The 16,498-nt window shown below is 44.2% G+C and overlaps 1 long non-coding RNA gene across 4 annotated transcripts in view; it reads left to right on the top strand.

Moving 5' to 3' along the window:
• The window catches only part of LOC118611329, a 273,187-nt gene that overhangs the window by 171,615 nt on the left and 85,074 nt on the right, over positions 1 to 16,498 (top strand). For all 4 annotated transcript variants that reach the window (XR_004954199.1, XR_004954200.1, XR_004954202.1 and 1 more), the window contains exon 2: positions 9,866 to 9,977. This is a non-coding gene — a long non-coding RNA (uncharacterized LOC118611329). The remainder of the gene's footprint in view (positions 1 to 9,865; positions 9,978 to 16,498) is intronic.

Below are 16,498 nucleotides of genomic sequence, written 5' to 3' on the forward strand. Positions count from 1 at the left end.
TTGTGGTTTCTGGGTGATCACGCCTCCCGAAATGAGCAGGTTCACTGCTCAGAGACGCCGTTCCCGCTCGTTGCTGTCCAGGGGCCAGAAGCCTCAAGTTGGTGCTGGGCCTTCGGGGTTAATTCTCAGAGTCCGACCCAGCGGGGGCTACTGCGGCCCAGCACTGTATCTGGAGGCGGCTGTGGGAGCAGGAATGGTGTGAAATGCATTATGAGCATTCTCAGCGAAGAGCAATTGTCTTTTTCTAGTTGATAGTAGAAAATCAATAGGGTTGTTTTCTGTTCCGTTTTCAAGGGCACGAGTTGCTGCTACTTCAGGCTGGAGAAGTTCACTGGGTGGTTAACGAAATGTCAGTGGTGATTGAGCAGTTCAAGCAAAATTGACACCCCTCTGCTCTATGTCTGCCCCGAGTGAACTGGGGGCCATTGGGGAAGCAAAGCTTCCCGGGCCTCGGGGGGCAGATGGCCTGACGTGTCGAGCTACGAAAGAATTTCCGACCCCACACGACAGGAGGAAAGGGAGATGCGTGGTCACCCCCGTTGGTGTGGGAAGCTGACGGGGAAGGGAGAGAGACCCTGATGAGCAGAGGGTTTCCCCAGAAACTGATACAACGCCAGACACCGGAGGACTGAGTGCCAGTCTCTCTCCCTGCGCCGGTCTTGCAGCATGGGACGTTTTGTTTGTTTGTTTGTTTGTTTGTTTTTTGTTTTTCTCTTGGCGCTCTCTGACCTGTTGTACCTGGTATTGCCCTTTCTCCTCCTCGGATGACCTCTTCTCCCGCCCCTTCCACTTCCCTTCACTGAAGGTCATGACTCAGTGTCTCCTGGTGGTTGAGAGGGAGGCTCCGGGTTCAAATCTAGTGCTTCAATCCGGGACTGGACATTTATTGGCAAAGCCGCTTAATTTTTCCCCCAAGCCTCTGTTTCCTCAGCTGTAAAAGTGCGTAATAATTGTCCCCACCTCCTCAGGTTGCTGCGAGAATTAAATAAGATTATGCACGTGGAGAGTCTCGTGCATAGTGAGTGCTCTAACCTCCTTTTTCCCATTAATAGGCCTTCCCGGTTCCTTGAATCGCCTTCATCTCCAAGCACGCCTCTCTCATCCACCAGAAAATACGCTGATATGTTAACTGAGACCAGAAGGTTGATAGCGCCCCGTGCCCAGGCACACTTCACGGGTCACCAAGTGCCATCAGCTCAGGATGTCATTGAGCCATCCCACAAAGCCCTCCAAGGACGGCGAGGACAGAGCATGTTGGTCCTTCAAGGTGTTTTAATACCCATGGTTCCTTACTCCGACGTGACAACTCTAACTACGAGGTCTCAGTGGATGTGGAAGTCGAGTTAGAAAGATGTTTAGGACAAAAGAAGCGTTTCTTAGACCACCTCAGACCACATCATACAGACATGTCTATACCGTCTCTAACGGCAGGCTAGTTCTCATTGGAAAAGCTGACTTGGCCATTGTGAGCTATTGTCAGTAGTCATGTATGGTGCTATTTTGAGCTATAGCTGATCATATATGGAGCTGGTCAGGGCAGGCTAACTTCTACACACCGAACTGCCCTCTAATACCTGAAGGCATAGATGTATCTGTCGCAGTCCCATGACGGGGTGCTGGGGGCAGGGCTCTCCTCCACGCAGTCATTCAGGGACCCAGTCTCCTTCCCTCTCACCAGCGAGGGGGACAAGAATAAAAGTTTGTAGAAAGTGGTGTATGAGGCTGGACTGGAAGTGTCATATTCACTGCTGCTCACGTTCCATTGGCCAGAGCTCAGTCGCTTGGTTGGGCTGCATCTAAGGGCAAAGGAAGCTGGGAAATCAATCTATCCGGGTGCCCAGGAGGACAAAGGAAATAGCTGCTGAGTAACCAGCCGCGTCTGCCATTACATACAATATAATTTCTGTTTCCATCGGGGGAGGGGCTGATCCTGTCTTTTTAGGGAGGGGCTTGAAAAGGCCAAAACGTCATAGTTTATGAGTAGGACTAGGCTGAAGAGGGTGAGGCGCCCAGGATACAAGATTTAAGGAGGCGCTTACTCTCAAGGTCCCACAAGTGCAGGGTGGATGCTGCCCAAGAGCGGATGCAACCTTAAATGTCATGCTCCATACACCTCACTCATTTTACCCTCCTCGTGGCCCCATTTTAGTCACATTTTCAGGTAAATCTATTGGTTTCTTCCTTAAATTTTTTCCACATTGAGTGATTATGACATTTCTCTCTTTCTCTCTTTCTCTTTCTTTCTTTCTTTCTTTCTTTCTTTCTTTCTTTCTTTCTTTCTTTCTTTCTTTCTTTCTGTCTGTCATTAGGTGTGGGCAATAAGAGGGTATATCTTTGTCTTTTCTGTAAACTCAGTTTACCATGACTAAGAAAAGGGACATCAAAAGGCTCACTGAGATAGATAAAGTGCCCCATCAAATAGCTCTAATAAAACAGCGTCTTGATAGTTCTTGAGAAGATGGATCAGAAGCACAAGAACTCAATTTCCCTTGGAAAATCTATTGGGAAAAAGAAAACCCAGCGGAGTGGGCAAAGTGTTGCAAGTGTTTCATTCCATTTCCGGTCCTGAAATGCGGCTCTAACTTTTCATTAAGAAGGCCCATCGGAGTCGATCCAAGTTCTGGGTTCAGGTCAGAGTTTGACTCCCAAGGAGTTAAGAAAAATAAATTGAGGTAACCTCAAAGGGTGCAAGCCTGTGTACAGTTTATCTTAAAAAAAAAAAAAAAAGATCACTGCATTTTTATCTCCAAATGTAAGAATTTCATCTTGCGGGTAGGGAGAGGTGACAAGAGTTGTAGAAAGGACTCGGCTTCTTCAGCAGTAATCTCTTGTTGCTGGCCTTTCTTCTTCACATGCCATCGGTCCTGAAATGGTCACTAATCTTCACTATAACCCTTGCAATTGTCAACCATTCCTTTGTTTGGTGTCAATTAGATAGGAAAGAACTTTCAATAATTCAATAGTTCTGTATTAAAGGGCAGCTCGACCGCACATAACTTATCCCTACAGATATCAATTGTTTATACAGAACAGCCAAGTGGAGATCACTTGGCTAACTCACCAGTCATCCATCAGGGCCCAGATTCATCTGAGCAAATGTAGAGTTATGATTTAATTACCGAAAGGTTGAGTTCAAATACAAGGGAATGAGACTTGTTTATAGAACAACGGCTTGTTTTTCTTGGTTACTAATCATGAGCTTAATTTTTAATGGAAGAGCATTGCTAGCATAATTAACACCCAATTTACATGTGCATCCATAGAACCAATTAATTAAATTTTATTGATGTCTAGTTGCTCTTTAAAATGCTTTCCAAATGCCTCCAAATTGATTTTAAACTGTTGATAGTGGAAGTCAGTTTATACTTTTCTTGTGTTTATGAAATACTAACCTCTTCGTTCATTAAAATATGTTTTATCTACTGGAGACATAATTTCATAATTTGCTAAGGATATTTTGCACGGAGTACACAGCGTGATCCGATGATCATGTAAGTTTGAACAGTCTTTGAAATAAATGCTACAGCACTTGAGGGCGACACTTAAGTGGTCCCAAGGATCTGAAAATGAGCAAGAGCAAAGATATGCCTACAACAGTGCCAGAAACAGAACATCTAAAATCAACCCCCCCAAAACAAAATCAAACCCTTCCAGGACAGCAGAATCAGACTGTGACTTGAAAGGGATGTTAACACATCTCAAGAAAGAGCATGTTACTCCTCTGAGGGAGATCGGCAGTGAAAGCTTGAAGAAGAGGCTCCTGATGGCCGTCATCGGGTAAAGGCATGGGCTGGAAGCACATCGAGGCAACTTTAATGAGATGATCGCTGTTGACATTTAGTAGTGATTAGACCGTGACTACTGAATATTATCCAAGATGCTCAGGAGCTTTAGGATTAAAATAAAAACAGCACATGTTACTATGGAGACTTCCATGAATGGTTCACCAATAAGTTTATAGGAGTTTTCTGGTGTCACTGAGTATAAAAATGATGCTTGGTAAAAAGGTGTTATTTTACTTCCAGGACTATTTGTAATTTAGTGTAAAGTTACAGAAATATAAATAGGCTTGCTTTGGCTTAGCATCAGGTGCAGATCTGAACTTAATGCATATTTGGTGACTCACAGTTTTTTTTGAGAGGTTAAAAACTAATGAAATTTGATAAGCTTTTGGGATCTGGAGGTAGGAAGTCTCCTGAGAAATTCTGTGCCTTAAATAGTCGGCTCTTCCTGGAAACTGGAGGTAGATGGTATCACCCAGAACTTCTGCTTGAGTGAAGTAGCTGAGATGCAGGATGAAGACCGCTAAGTCCCTTGAACATATCATTGAGGAATGAGTTCAATTGTTTTATTGAGCTGATGGCCAAAGGCAGAAGAGGGTCCAGGGAGTTTGCATGACTTGTGTTAACTCCAAAACACAAGGCTCAAGTGGAGACATGTGGAAAAGGCATGCATAGTTTGTACCATGCCAGATCTGGGCTGTGTTTCTGATTTTTACATTGTGATATTGGTTAAGATATTTAACTTCTGAGCTTTTTTTATTTACAAAATAAATATGATAATAAATATGATAATCATCATTACAGTGGTCATTGCTAAAATTTATGGGGAAAAAGTATGGAAGACACTTAGCAGAATGCCTGGACTTTATGGGTGTCCGATGAGAATAGCTACCTTTGGTTATGCTTTTATTTTGTGTTTACCCTATGCACGTTACTTACTTTACTTCCAATGAAAACTAAATTGAAATACGAGGTGAGAATAGGTGAGAATGCATATTAAAACCATAATGAGATACCAAAAACCTATCAGTACTGTGTGTTGCCATTGCTCATAGCCCATGGTATAGGGAGCCAAGGACACCAGGTTGTGATGTGTGAGATGGCGAGCATCAGAACTCAGAGCTGAAATGCAGAAGGTAGCGCTTTGGATGGACAGGAAAAAGCCGCTTTCCTGGGCTGGGGCCACTGTTGGCAGGATTGTTGACCCTCTAAACCAGCACAAATCTATCACTTACCCCCAACCTCTTGTTATGGGAAGTGAGACACAGACAGACAGACAGACAGACAACCTGTTTAAACACATATAGGGTCAGGTTTTCTACTAATTGCAGCTAAATATACTCATAACTTAGAGACATTCCTAATTGATAATGGGACTGTGTCCTGGAAATTTTCTGCTCTGGCTTTAGATTGCTTCTGAATGAAGCCTCATTTCTTACAGTTTCTCAGACATTTATAGATCGTCTCTACCACTTGGACTTAACTTTCGAATGGCAAACTAGATTATAACGCATATGCCCTCTGTACTCATTTCCAATTATTTGCAGATTTCCTGGACGACTCATATTACCTTACAAACGAAATTGTGGGATGTGTAGGAAGCAAAATTGTGACAAAGAAAAAAAAGTCACAAATTCCTATTACCCAAAGATAATAGCTATACCTTTCAGTATTATATAAACCATTCATCATTCCTTAAAGCATAAAAGTCCGTGTATAAGTACACATGCCTTACCCGTGGTGGTACCCTCAGTAGCCAGCACTGTAAGATCAGCCACGGGAAGTGGTTGGAGCAAGTACGGGTTTGCAGCCTGACTGCCAGGGTTCAGATCTTGGCCATGTGATCCTGGACACATCGTTTTCCCTTTTCATGTCAACGTTTCCTCATCTGACACGTGTGACGCGGCATAATCATTGTGCTTACTTCGTGGGAGAGTCGTGAGGAATGAGTGAATGAATGCATATCAGGCTTTTAAAGTAGTACTCGGCACATGTAAGTATGATCCAGGAGTACGTGCCAGGCAGTCAATATTTATTAAATAAAATATCCACCACCCTCTTTTTAACAGTAAAGCAGAAACAGGCGAACAGAGTAAGGGAGAGAAGTTTGTCCTCAGAGTTTTAGTGGACGAACAAGCTGAAACTTTTTCCTGGAGTAAAATCCGAGGACTACCAACATGTATTCTCTACCTTTCCCTCATACTGGTGGATGGTCTGGAGAGGATGGAAAACGTGCGCGCGTGTGTGTGTGCGTGTGTGTGTGTGTGTGTGTGAGAGAGAGAGAGAGAGAGTGTGTGTGTGTGTGTGTGTGTGTGTGTGTATGAAAAGAAAGCTCAAAAATGATTGCTGAAATACCAAAGAAGGTTATTATTTTCTTAGACATGGGATTTGACCTTGACAGTGGTCAAAGCCTGGTAACAACCAACCAGGTTAAAATGAGGTTGGTGTGCCCTAAGCGTGTCACCAGCAGAGTGGCGATGGGAGCTAAGGCTCCGCCAGACTCTGTCTTGTGCACTGGCCTCTTCCTCAGGAGCCCCCGATGGCAGGAGCACCTGGTTGGCAAAAGGGACATATTGACCAGCCAACCCAGGAACGATATCAAGATTTATCATCTCTTGGAGTAAAAATTGACCCCAATTTAACCTCTATTAATATTTATTTCTCAGGTCAATAAATCTAGAATTTGTCTTAGTAAAAGTCAATATCTGTTGAATTCTGACTACTCTTCTTGTGAGGCAAAGAAGAAAAGGGAACTGTAATTTGAATATGTTAAAAATACAATAATGAAGCTACATGCAAAGTTTCTAGAAAAAAAAATAAAAAACAAGGGCACCAAGACTTATGATTTTAAAACAAATGGATATTCAACCCCAAACATAAACTGCCTTGATTCCCTAACTACGATCTCTGGTTGGGTGACATATCACCATCCAGAAGGAAATGAGTGGAACCCAGGTTCCAGGCTCTGGGTGACCCCCCAGTCCGTCGCTGCATTCCTCCTGGCCAATTCTCTAATCTGGAAAAAAAAAGCTCTATGTTTCTACCTAAATTGTTTGCTCATTATACATTCTCCCCAAGAATTTCAGCTCTGTTATACGAGGTAGTCATCTTTCCTTTGTCCATTTTGCTGATCATACCGGGGGTGGGGGGACCAGAATTATATTACTAGATGATATTTTAAGGAAAACATAGCGCTTGATGCTACGGGCTGACACACGAAACTAGTAACTCCTCTCGTCTTCCTCATCTCCTCAGAATGCTTCGTGTTGGAGGAGCAGGAGATGTCGATGGCCAGGTATTTGGGTCATTAGTTTTCGGACCTCTTGCCCACCCACAAAATGCCCTCTGCCTTTATCCCTTTATTCCATTCTTACTGTTTGCCTTTCTTCCTGGAGAGCGCCCTACCAGACCGCCCTTTCTTTAGCACTCCACAGTGCTCTCTAATTCCTACCCAGTCTGTTTCCAAGAAATGCTGGGAGAATCAGGCAGATCAACTAGGGAGGGTATCCTTTCCTGACTCCCCTAAATTAGTCTCTCTCCCTCCCTCTTCTACTGTCCCATTATTCTTTGTGTCTTTCACATTACTTATATCAATATCCTATTGTTTTATTTTATTTTTTATTTTTATTTTTTTTGCTTGTTTGTTGTGTGTCCTTTTCATGAAAATGTAAGTTCTATGAGGACAGGAAGCTTATCCTCTTATACTTTTGTCTTCTGTGTGTTCAACATATGAATTTATACTCTGTAAATATGTATGGAGTCAATAAGTGGATAACCAAATAAATATATGTAGAATACATTTTTTTTTAAATAATACATGTGATCAGTTGAACGAATAGCTCCAATCCCTCACCCTTCCCTCTCTGCATGTCTTTTGCTGTGCGACTTTGAAGCTCCACCCACACAAGGGGAGTTGTCTCTTTTTCCGCCGTTGGCTCTTGGTTTGGCTATGCGACTTACTTGGGTCGATGAAGCGAAACGGAAGTGGTGGTGTGCTAGGTCCAAGCCCAGGCCTGTCATTTCCTTATTATTATTATTATTTTTTTAAAAAAAAACCTTCTACCAATGAAATAAGAGGAACATGGCTGGGATAGCCCATCTATCTCCACAGAGGACGAGAGACCCGCAGCAGAGCTACCCGTGGTCCAACGGTTTAAATCAGCTGACTCCCCAGGCATGGGAAATAACTTGTAATTGTTGTAAGCCACTGAGGTTTGGGGTAGTTTATTACATAGCAATATTCATGTTATAATGAATAAGACGAAATAATAAATAAGACTAATAGTAGTGGTAATCAAGCTTGTATTGACTTGGATCACCTATATCCAGATAATGAGCTGGGTTGCTAGAGGTCAGGTAGACATGTAGTTCTGGAATTGTGATTTTGGATGCTGGGCTTTCAAGTTATTGTCACAAGAGCCTCGTCTCCGGAGGTACCAGAGACACATGCAGAGAGCTGTCGCCTGTAATCTTCTTCCTTTCGCCCTCTGCACATATCTTGATGCTGGATCCAGAAGCTGAGGATTCAGATGGGTGTCTACATTACGCGTCGCGGAAGCCAGAACCTTTCCCATCAAGCAACTGAGGGAAAATAAAAGTGTGCTTTGGTATTTGCATTCGCCGTTGCATTTCTCGCCATTTGTGGGACTGAGCAAAGATAATTTGACAGACATTTATTCATCTTTTGTAATGAACTTGTAAAGAACGGTGTCAATTTCTTCCCTCAGGCCTTCAAGAACATCATTTCCTAAATATGCTTTTTTTAATCACCTAAAATGTTTATCTGCCCCCATGCATTAAAACCAAACACTTGACATTCCAAAGCAGCACTTAGAAAACCGTGATAAATTTACTATTAATCGGAGAGGCAGGAAAGTAGACTACAGAAAAATACTGAATTGTTTAAATCAACCTCGTGAAGCATATCTATTCGTATTTCTTATTTTCCTACATCCAACATTTCTTTTTCAAACACTAACAGTATTAGCATTCACGCATTTAATTTACACGTTGGGATCTCCTTTTTCTTTTGTTCTTGGTGAATTTTTAAAACCAGTCTGGCTTCCACTTACACTGGTTACATTTTAAAAATATTGGAGCATTTCACGTTAACCGGCATTGCTATGAGGATGGCGATGCTTCTGGAATTTTTTTTCTGATTCTTTTGAGTTCAGGAGGGTAGACTGCGAACGAAGCTGCTGGATGTTTAGAAAGTTAGAACGAAGTCTAGGCTGGTGGCGTCAGCAGATGCTTCTCTCAGAAAGCGATGTTTATGTAGATGCGGAGGTTGGAAAGGTCTTGGAAAACTGGGCATAACGTGGCAAAAGAAAGGCCCCTTTGGACATGTGTATGACAAAAATAGTTATCAAACTTTAACCTACTTTGCACGTGCCTAATGATTTTTTTTTTTTTCTGATAGCTGTACCAAAACTCCTGGGCTGGGCGTCTATTGGCTTGTCTTAGGTCACATGACCATCCCTGAGCCAATCAGAATAGTCAAGGGGATGACTTAATCTGATTGGCCAAGTTGCAGTCTCGTGTTCTTTGCTAGAGGCAGGGAGCGATCGACGCTATCTGAATTTTAAGGAGAAAGGGGAGGAATAGTTTTCTAAAGAGGATTTGCTGTTATTACTAGAACTAAGCAGGCAAAAACACCCACTAATGTTTTCTTTTTCTATTTTCTGAATCATGTCCTCATGATATCACCTCTGAATACCTCTGCCCCTCGACCTTGGGCTTGACCATTGGATTTACTTTTGGCCACTGGGGCAGTGACAGATGAGCTGCATGCCGAGGTCTGAAGTGTGCCGCTGTGTCTGGGTTTTCTCTTTTGCACTCCTGCCAGTGCTGTGAGTTGAATATGCCTTGGGTAGCTGCTGGTTCCAGGAGAGTAATAAATGTGGAGAACATATCTGATGTGCCACCTGAAACCAAGCCTACCTAGCCCGGTTGAGGCAAGATATGCCGAACTCCAGCTGAACCATAGATGGCGTGAGTGAGAAGTAAAGCTTGTTACGTGCTACTGAGATTTCGAAGCTGTTTGTTACATGGCAGTAGCTGACTAAGACGCCTTCTCTTTCCAGTCTAGCTATAAGGAAGAAGGAGGAATGAGACTATATTTTCACCTGCTACTTGCACTTTCTGGAAAATTATCCATCACCCTTCTCATTTGTCAGTCTGAACGCCATCCACGAGGTAAGTAAAAATGATCTCTAATTTGGTTGAGTAAGTTCTCACTATAATTTCCCTGTATTATTAGATTTTACTTCTGCTCTTCTATATTCCTATAAACTTCCCCCAAGCTCTAAGAGTTTATAATTCTTGTCCTGAAATGTTTACCATTGACCATGATGCTATAAATAATCCACGGCTTTGAGCATGTTCAATATGAATTATAGTACCATTATCGTGACTACACTTAGGCATTTACAAATTTGCCTGTAAATGGAGATTTATTGGGGGTTTCAGCTGCTCGAAGATGGGACAATACTAATGTCTTCACAAGGACAAGTGAGTTAATACAATCTTTCTATATCCTTAGAGACTCTTTGGCGATGTCAGCTTGGACAGCTGGTTTCCCACACACAATAACTTCTCTGTTACATTGAATGGTTGGGGGATGGGCTGTTTACATGTTTCTTTCTCTCTTTTTAAAAATTATTGTTATATAGGGCTTGAGGTTTCAGGGAAAGAACCACTGATATAGGCTTCCCATTTCGTCGGAGGTTCGGACATTCCCAGAAGGCAAGGGAAGCAGCAGAGGTGTGGTCGCTAAAAGAACGTGGACTGACCCCACGGTGCTGGCCTGAGTAGGCGGCTTTCTTATTGGTGAACTCATTGGAAAAGGCAGCCCAGTGGTTAAAGAGTGGACGTTGGAGTCAAATGCATGTGGGTTTGAATTCTAGCTCCGAGCCGTGAGCCTGACATTGAAACATTTTATTTACTCATTCACTTTCTTTGCCGGTTTATTTATTGTCAAGTTGCGTGGAAGCAGAGCCTGAGACAGGGGTTAAGATGCCCTTGCTTTATGGATGGAGGCTCCTAGGCTTTGCTTTTTAAGAGAATGAGAGGCTGAATGGGGAAGAGGGTGTGTGGCCCCAGGTAAGGTCTAAAATTGGCCTGATCTGCAGGATGCTCTGGACATACGTCACATCACAGAGGTGTCCTCGCTTGCATGGTGGTGAAATACACTGAAATAAAATTTACCATTTAACTACTTTAAAATGCATAATTCAGGAACGTTAAGTACATTCGCTATGTGGTGCCATCTTGACCAGTGTCTAACTCCAGAACTTTTCTTCACCTTAAAAGAGAATCCAAACCCACCAGGAGACCAGGAGTCCTCTCATTCTCCCTTCCCCCAGCCCTGGCAGCCACGAATCTGCTCTCTGTCCCTATGGATTTTCCGATTCTGGATATTTCATATAAATGAAATCATAAAATATATGGCCTTTTCGGCCTGGCTCCTTTCACTTAACATTATGTTTTTGAGGTTCATTCATGTTGTAGCCTATATCAGTACTTTAATCCTTTTTATGGCCTAATAACATTCTATTGTATGTGCATTTATCAATAGATGGACACTTGGGTTCCTCCCACGTTTGGGCTCTTGTGAATAACGCTTCTATGAAGGCACATGAACGAGGTTTTATTCGGATTTATTTTTTTCTTTTGGATTACAAACCTAAGAGTGGAGTAACCTACAGCATGCATGTTTATCCAAAGAGTGACTGGAAGTCATGGCAGGGAATTAAGTGGGGGTAGGGGAGGAGGGGGATCTGATTTGAATTTTTTTATACTATTGCTCTATCTCTGGTATGGCGAATGGACTGGAATTCTAGGAAAACATGAATCTCCAAACTGATACTGGGGAGTGAATTTTCCAATTCGTGGACCATGCTGACAAATCTTGTGGTTCGCTTCCCCATCTGTTTGTAGTTTTTAGTGTGAAGTCACCTCCAGCAGGGGTTATTATCTGTGAGAACCCTGAATGCTTCGGTCTGTGGAAGCGTTCTTACCAGTTTTGATTTGTAAGCTTGAGGTCTCTGCCTCGGATGGGTAGGAATTTGAGGGGGCTGCAATAAATGACAACCTTCTTCCCTGCCTGAGTTCAGAAGCAATTGGCGTAAGCAAGCAAATCAGTATTGGCTTTATTGTGGATAAAGTGGAGATTAGACAGCATGGCTCACGTGCGGGGAAATAAAAGGTTTCCTTTGCACCAGAGAATTAGACTTCCCCATCTGGTCACAGGTAGTGGTGCAAAACTGCTGACTTGATTTCCAGGTCCTATCCATACCTTTACCAAGAAGATGACTACAAGGCTGTGTTAGACAAATTATGCTGTTTTCAAGAAGAGATGAAGAGCATAAGAGCTTTAGTCGAAGTACAAACTGTCCTGGGACCATAGAGGAGATTAAGAGAATGGCTCTTAAAGGGAATGAGATTTGAACTGGGCCTTGACTGGCATGTTACTTGTTTATTTAAAAAATGTTGATTATCTACTGTGTGTCAGGCAACGCGAGCTGTGATGACAAAGAATTGACAGGGGGAATTGATGGTACTCCACACTGAGGTGATAGATTAAGTCGAAGCAGAGAGGCATTCCTGGCGTGAATACCAAACCAAGTCATCGTAAGGTACTTGAGACACTGGCTTACAGCAGATACAGTTGGTTCCCTGCTCATTAGCCTTGACGGTCACCGTTCTGGTTAAAGATTTCTTGCTGGTAGCATCTAAGACTCTTTGCTGAAGGCTTTCCTTGGCACTGGGAGCAGCTGGGCTGGCATGCCACAGACTGGGTAGGCCTCCAGAAGCAGCCCTCAACCAGTGATGAAACTGATGGGTACCAGCTTCTTTGCCCCTTGGGTTGACTCTGAGATATACCTCCCAAGTAGATGTTGACTCCAGTTGCTTATGCTGGAAATCTACCCATCAATGCCTCTGGGTTGACCTCTTTCCCTCTTTCATTTCCTTCTTGAGATACCCTCTTAAATCAAATACTTAATGTCCTTATCTCCAGGCCTCCTCCTGGACAAGCTAAGACATTTATCCTTTTACACAGCAAAAGTCCAGTTTTAACTCTTTAGATAACAACGCACGAGTTAAATATTATGTATGAACATTATTAAATATCAGGTTAAAAAAGATATTCCCAAATCCATATTCATGAGATTATTCATCTGTCAAATACCATTGAACATGATTGTTGGGCAATGCTGAGCATCATTTTAAGAAGAGATAAATAATCTCAAACTGCATACACAGAGAGTGCTGATTGAAGATTACATCAATAAAAATAGGATTCATGTCACTAAATTGACAGGAATGAGTTTAGTTTTTTTGTTTTTGTTTTTGCTTTTTAGTAAGTTTGTTTTCTTCTATTGCAATCTTTCTAGTATGTTCCTAACAGCCAGTTGCAATGTTGGTTCAGCTACCCTTTAAATGTCAAATACCTTCCACGTGTCATCCAAGAATGCTTATCTTAAACCCAGAGAGCACTGCTGACCCAATAATAGTAACCGTATCGACTTGGTGTTGGCCACCATTGTCTTTGTGGAGTTAGAACTTAGCCAATCACCTGGACAATTTAATCAGAGATCGACCTACTTTTGAAGAGCAGGTGAGGGTTATTTGATAGCTAAGTGCAAAGTTCCCTTGGAAGGTGGGACAATGTTTGCTTTTATATCCGGACATCCTCCTGCGCGCACATAAGTGAGTACGCACCCTCACGTGGACACACAACAGTAGCAGCACCAATAACTGTCAGGAGGTATTTTAGGAAAGCCCCAATTTCAACACCTTAAACAATAAGCCATTTAATGTTGCTATATTCCTTCCTAGTCTTTGGCCATAGACAAACGTCATTTTTATGTGGTTATAATAAGATTTTTGTATTTTGTTCATTTCTGCTAACATTATTTTGCCAGTGTTTTTCCCCCACAAGGGTTTACCTTTGCTTTCTAGAAAGATGTCACGATGTTCCCTCTGTGTTGAAACCAAGTGTGGGGCCTCAAGGGAAGAACTACTTTTAACTTCTTCTGTTCTCTACTCTAAGTAATGGCCTCCTGGCTCTGGCTTCTCTCAGGGATTAATGTGTTTGGATAATTGCTGCAAGCAGGGGTGTGCCACTGGAGGCCAGGTATAGGGTCTTGGCACTTGGCAGAGGCCTAGTTTGTGTAGTTGTCATTTGTTCACTCATGTGTTCATTCAACAAACATTCTCTAAATACCTTTTACCTACTAGACAGTAGTTGCCATCTGCAGGTCAGTGATGGAGGCTGGAGACCATAATAGATCAGGAGCAGGAAGATGCAAGAGATGAGGGAACATTAGAGCTGAGTGTGAGGACCCGGTAGACAGGAATGGAGGACCCAAGTACCAGACACCAGGACACAATGAGAGGCCTGTGATCCGACCCAACAGCAGACAGGAAGTAGAAAGACAGGCCATGATGCCCGGTAGACCCAAATTGAAGTAGGGGCTGTCAGGTAGGAGGAGTACAGATTTTAGACCTCAGTGACAGCGACAAACCCTTAATGACAACAAAGAACCACCTTGATGTGTTCTCATGTGGCTCCTATGAGGGCAGACACCCCGAGCATGATGCTCTGGGGTCTGCTGCCTGAGTCTCTGAGACGGGCCGTGGACTCGAGCCAGGATGCCTGGGTTTGAGGGCCACATGGGAACTAAGTGACTTCAGGGTACGTTACTTGACTTCCTAAGGCCACAGTTTCTGGATCCAGAAAATGACGATGGCATGTAAGTGCTCAGCTCACAGGGTCGTAATGACTCATGAATGAGTGAATACTTGTGAAGTTCTCAGAATCATGCCTGGCTCAAAGAAAGTACTCATGTACGAGTTATTAAATGGAACAAATACTTAGTGCAGGAGTGCATTCCCTGGTGAGAACTCGATTCTTTTCAGTTTAGAGGCCCTGACACCGTGGTCTCCGCCTCCTCATTGTCTACACACAGGTGGATCTAACCACGGCTTCGTTTCCTCCCCACGACGACCACGATGTCCCATCCTCCTTCCCCCAGCAGTAGTGCTGTTGCTGTTGTGTCCTTGCTGGTTGGCAAGCCATCAGCAGCAGCTCTGAGGTACCAGGCCAGGCACTCCACTCTCACATGTATCAGAGCCTTTCTTCGTCGCCTGCCCTTGACCTTGAGCACTCACAATGAATACCGCCTCCCAGCTTCTCTGAAACCTCCAGCTCGCAAAGCTACTTGTGCATGAGCATAGTGCTCAGGACCCGCCTCCATTTGGGAAGCTGCATCTTACTCCAGTCTGACAGCGCGTGGATGTTCCAAGCCCCCTCGTGACTCAGCGGAAGGGCTCGCGCCATCGCTGCTGAAAGATCATCTTGCATTTTTTAGCTGGACGGGAAGCATAGCCTCTTCCCAGATCCCGAGCCTGGCGAGCATTGCAAATACGACTCAGCTCTCCGGTGGAAAGCCTGGCTCTAGCAGCGGTGCCATCAGCCCAGTGGTGAATGACAAACAGAAAGACAGGGGCCGGGCAAGGACTTGGCGAGGACGAAGGACGAAGGTGCGCAACCTACTCTCTTTCCTCTCCTTTTTGTTGACAGAAGGACCCTTTGTTTTAGTCATTCTGTGCAAGAGCTAAGCAGGTTACGGTGAGAAGAGATCAGGGCAGGCCCGGGCACCTGAGAGATGGCGGGGGGAATTCGCATTCCGCTGGCAAAACACGTCGGAAGCCTGTTCTTCCTGCCTCGATCGGAAGGTGCGGTTCAGTTTTGGGGCTGTTTAAACAGGACCATGCCTTTCCCCTTAAGCCCTAGCTGGGGTGGGGCCGGGGGCTCGCCTGATGACCAGGGGCTCTCGGGGAGGACAGGGGAGCAGCACTGGGTCGCACATTCCTGCCGAAGCGCGAAGGAGGAAAGTCGCGTGTGCCACCTCCAGTCTTTAGACGGCCAGTGTATTCGAAAAAAAGAAATGCCGTAAGACGATTGCACAAAGTCAAAAAACGGAAAAACAGAATGACGTTGTCAAATGCTGACTTCCGGCCATGTCACACATTTAACACACACACTCTACATTGATTGTATGCGCGACTTCGTTTGTGGATAATGTCAAAAGTTTGTATTTGAGGAACAGGGTGAAAATGAGGCTCCTGACAGATGGTCCCTGGGCACCCCCCCAGATGGTTCTGCCCACTGTGCTTCTACAGAGAGGATGTCACCCCCACAACACAGACAGCGCCTGCACGGAAGGCCTCACCCCTCGGTCGCCCGCCTCCCCGAGAAGCATCCTGTGTCTGCCTCAACGCCTCTTATTTTTTCTTTCTCCTTCTAGAAAGCCATAGCCCTCCGAGAGAGACTTCGCCTCAGCACTAAGTACTCTCTGTTGCTTCGGAATAAGCCTGAATATCAAAGGGCCTCTCTCCTCTCCTCTCTCGGCCCCCTTCACACCACACGCACACACACGCACGCACACACACACACACACGCTCACACACATGCACACACACGCTCACACACACGCTCACACACATGCACATGCGCACACACGCACACACACGCACACACACGCACACGCATGCACACACACACATGCACACGCATGCACACACACACACACACACATGCACACTGAAACCCGGCTCCAGTCCTCTGTCTGCGTCATCCCATGTCTGCCCCTTCCACACAGACTTATTTCATAAAAATGTCAGCTATTAAGTCAGCATTATTTAAGGGG

The sequence above is a fragment of the Rousettus aegyptiacus genome, unplaced genomic scaffold (assembly GCF_014176215.1).
Source record: "Rousettus aegyptiacus isolate mRouAeg1 unplaced genomic scaffold, mRouAeg1.p scaffold_m13_p_14, whole genome shotgun sequence".
Lineage (NCBI taxonomy): Eukaryota > Metazoa > Chordata > Mammalia > Chiroptera > Pteropodidae > Rousettus > Rousettus aegyptiacus.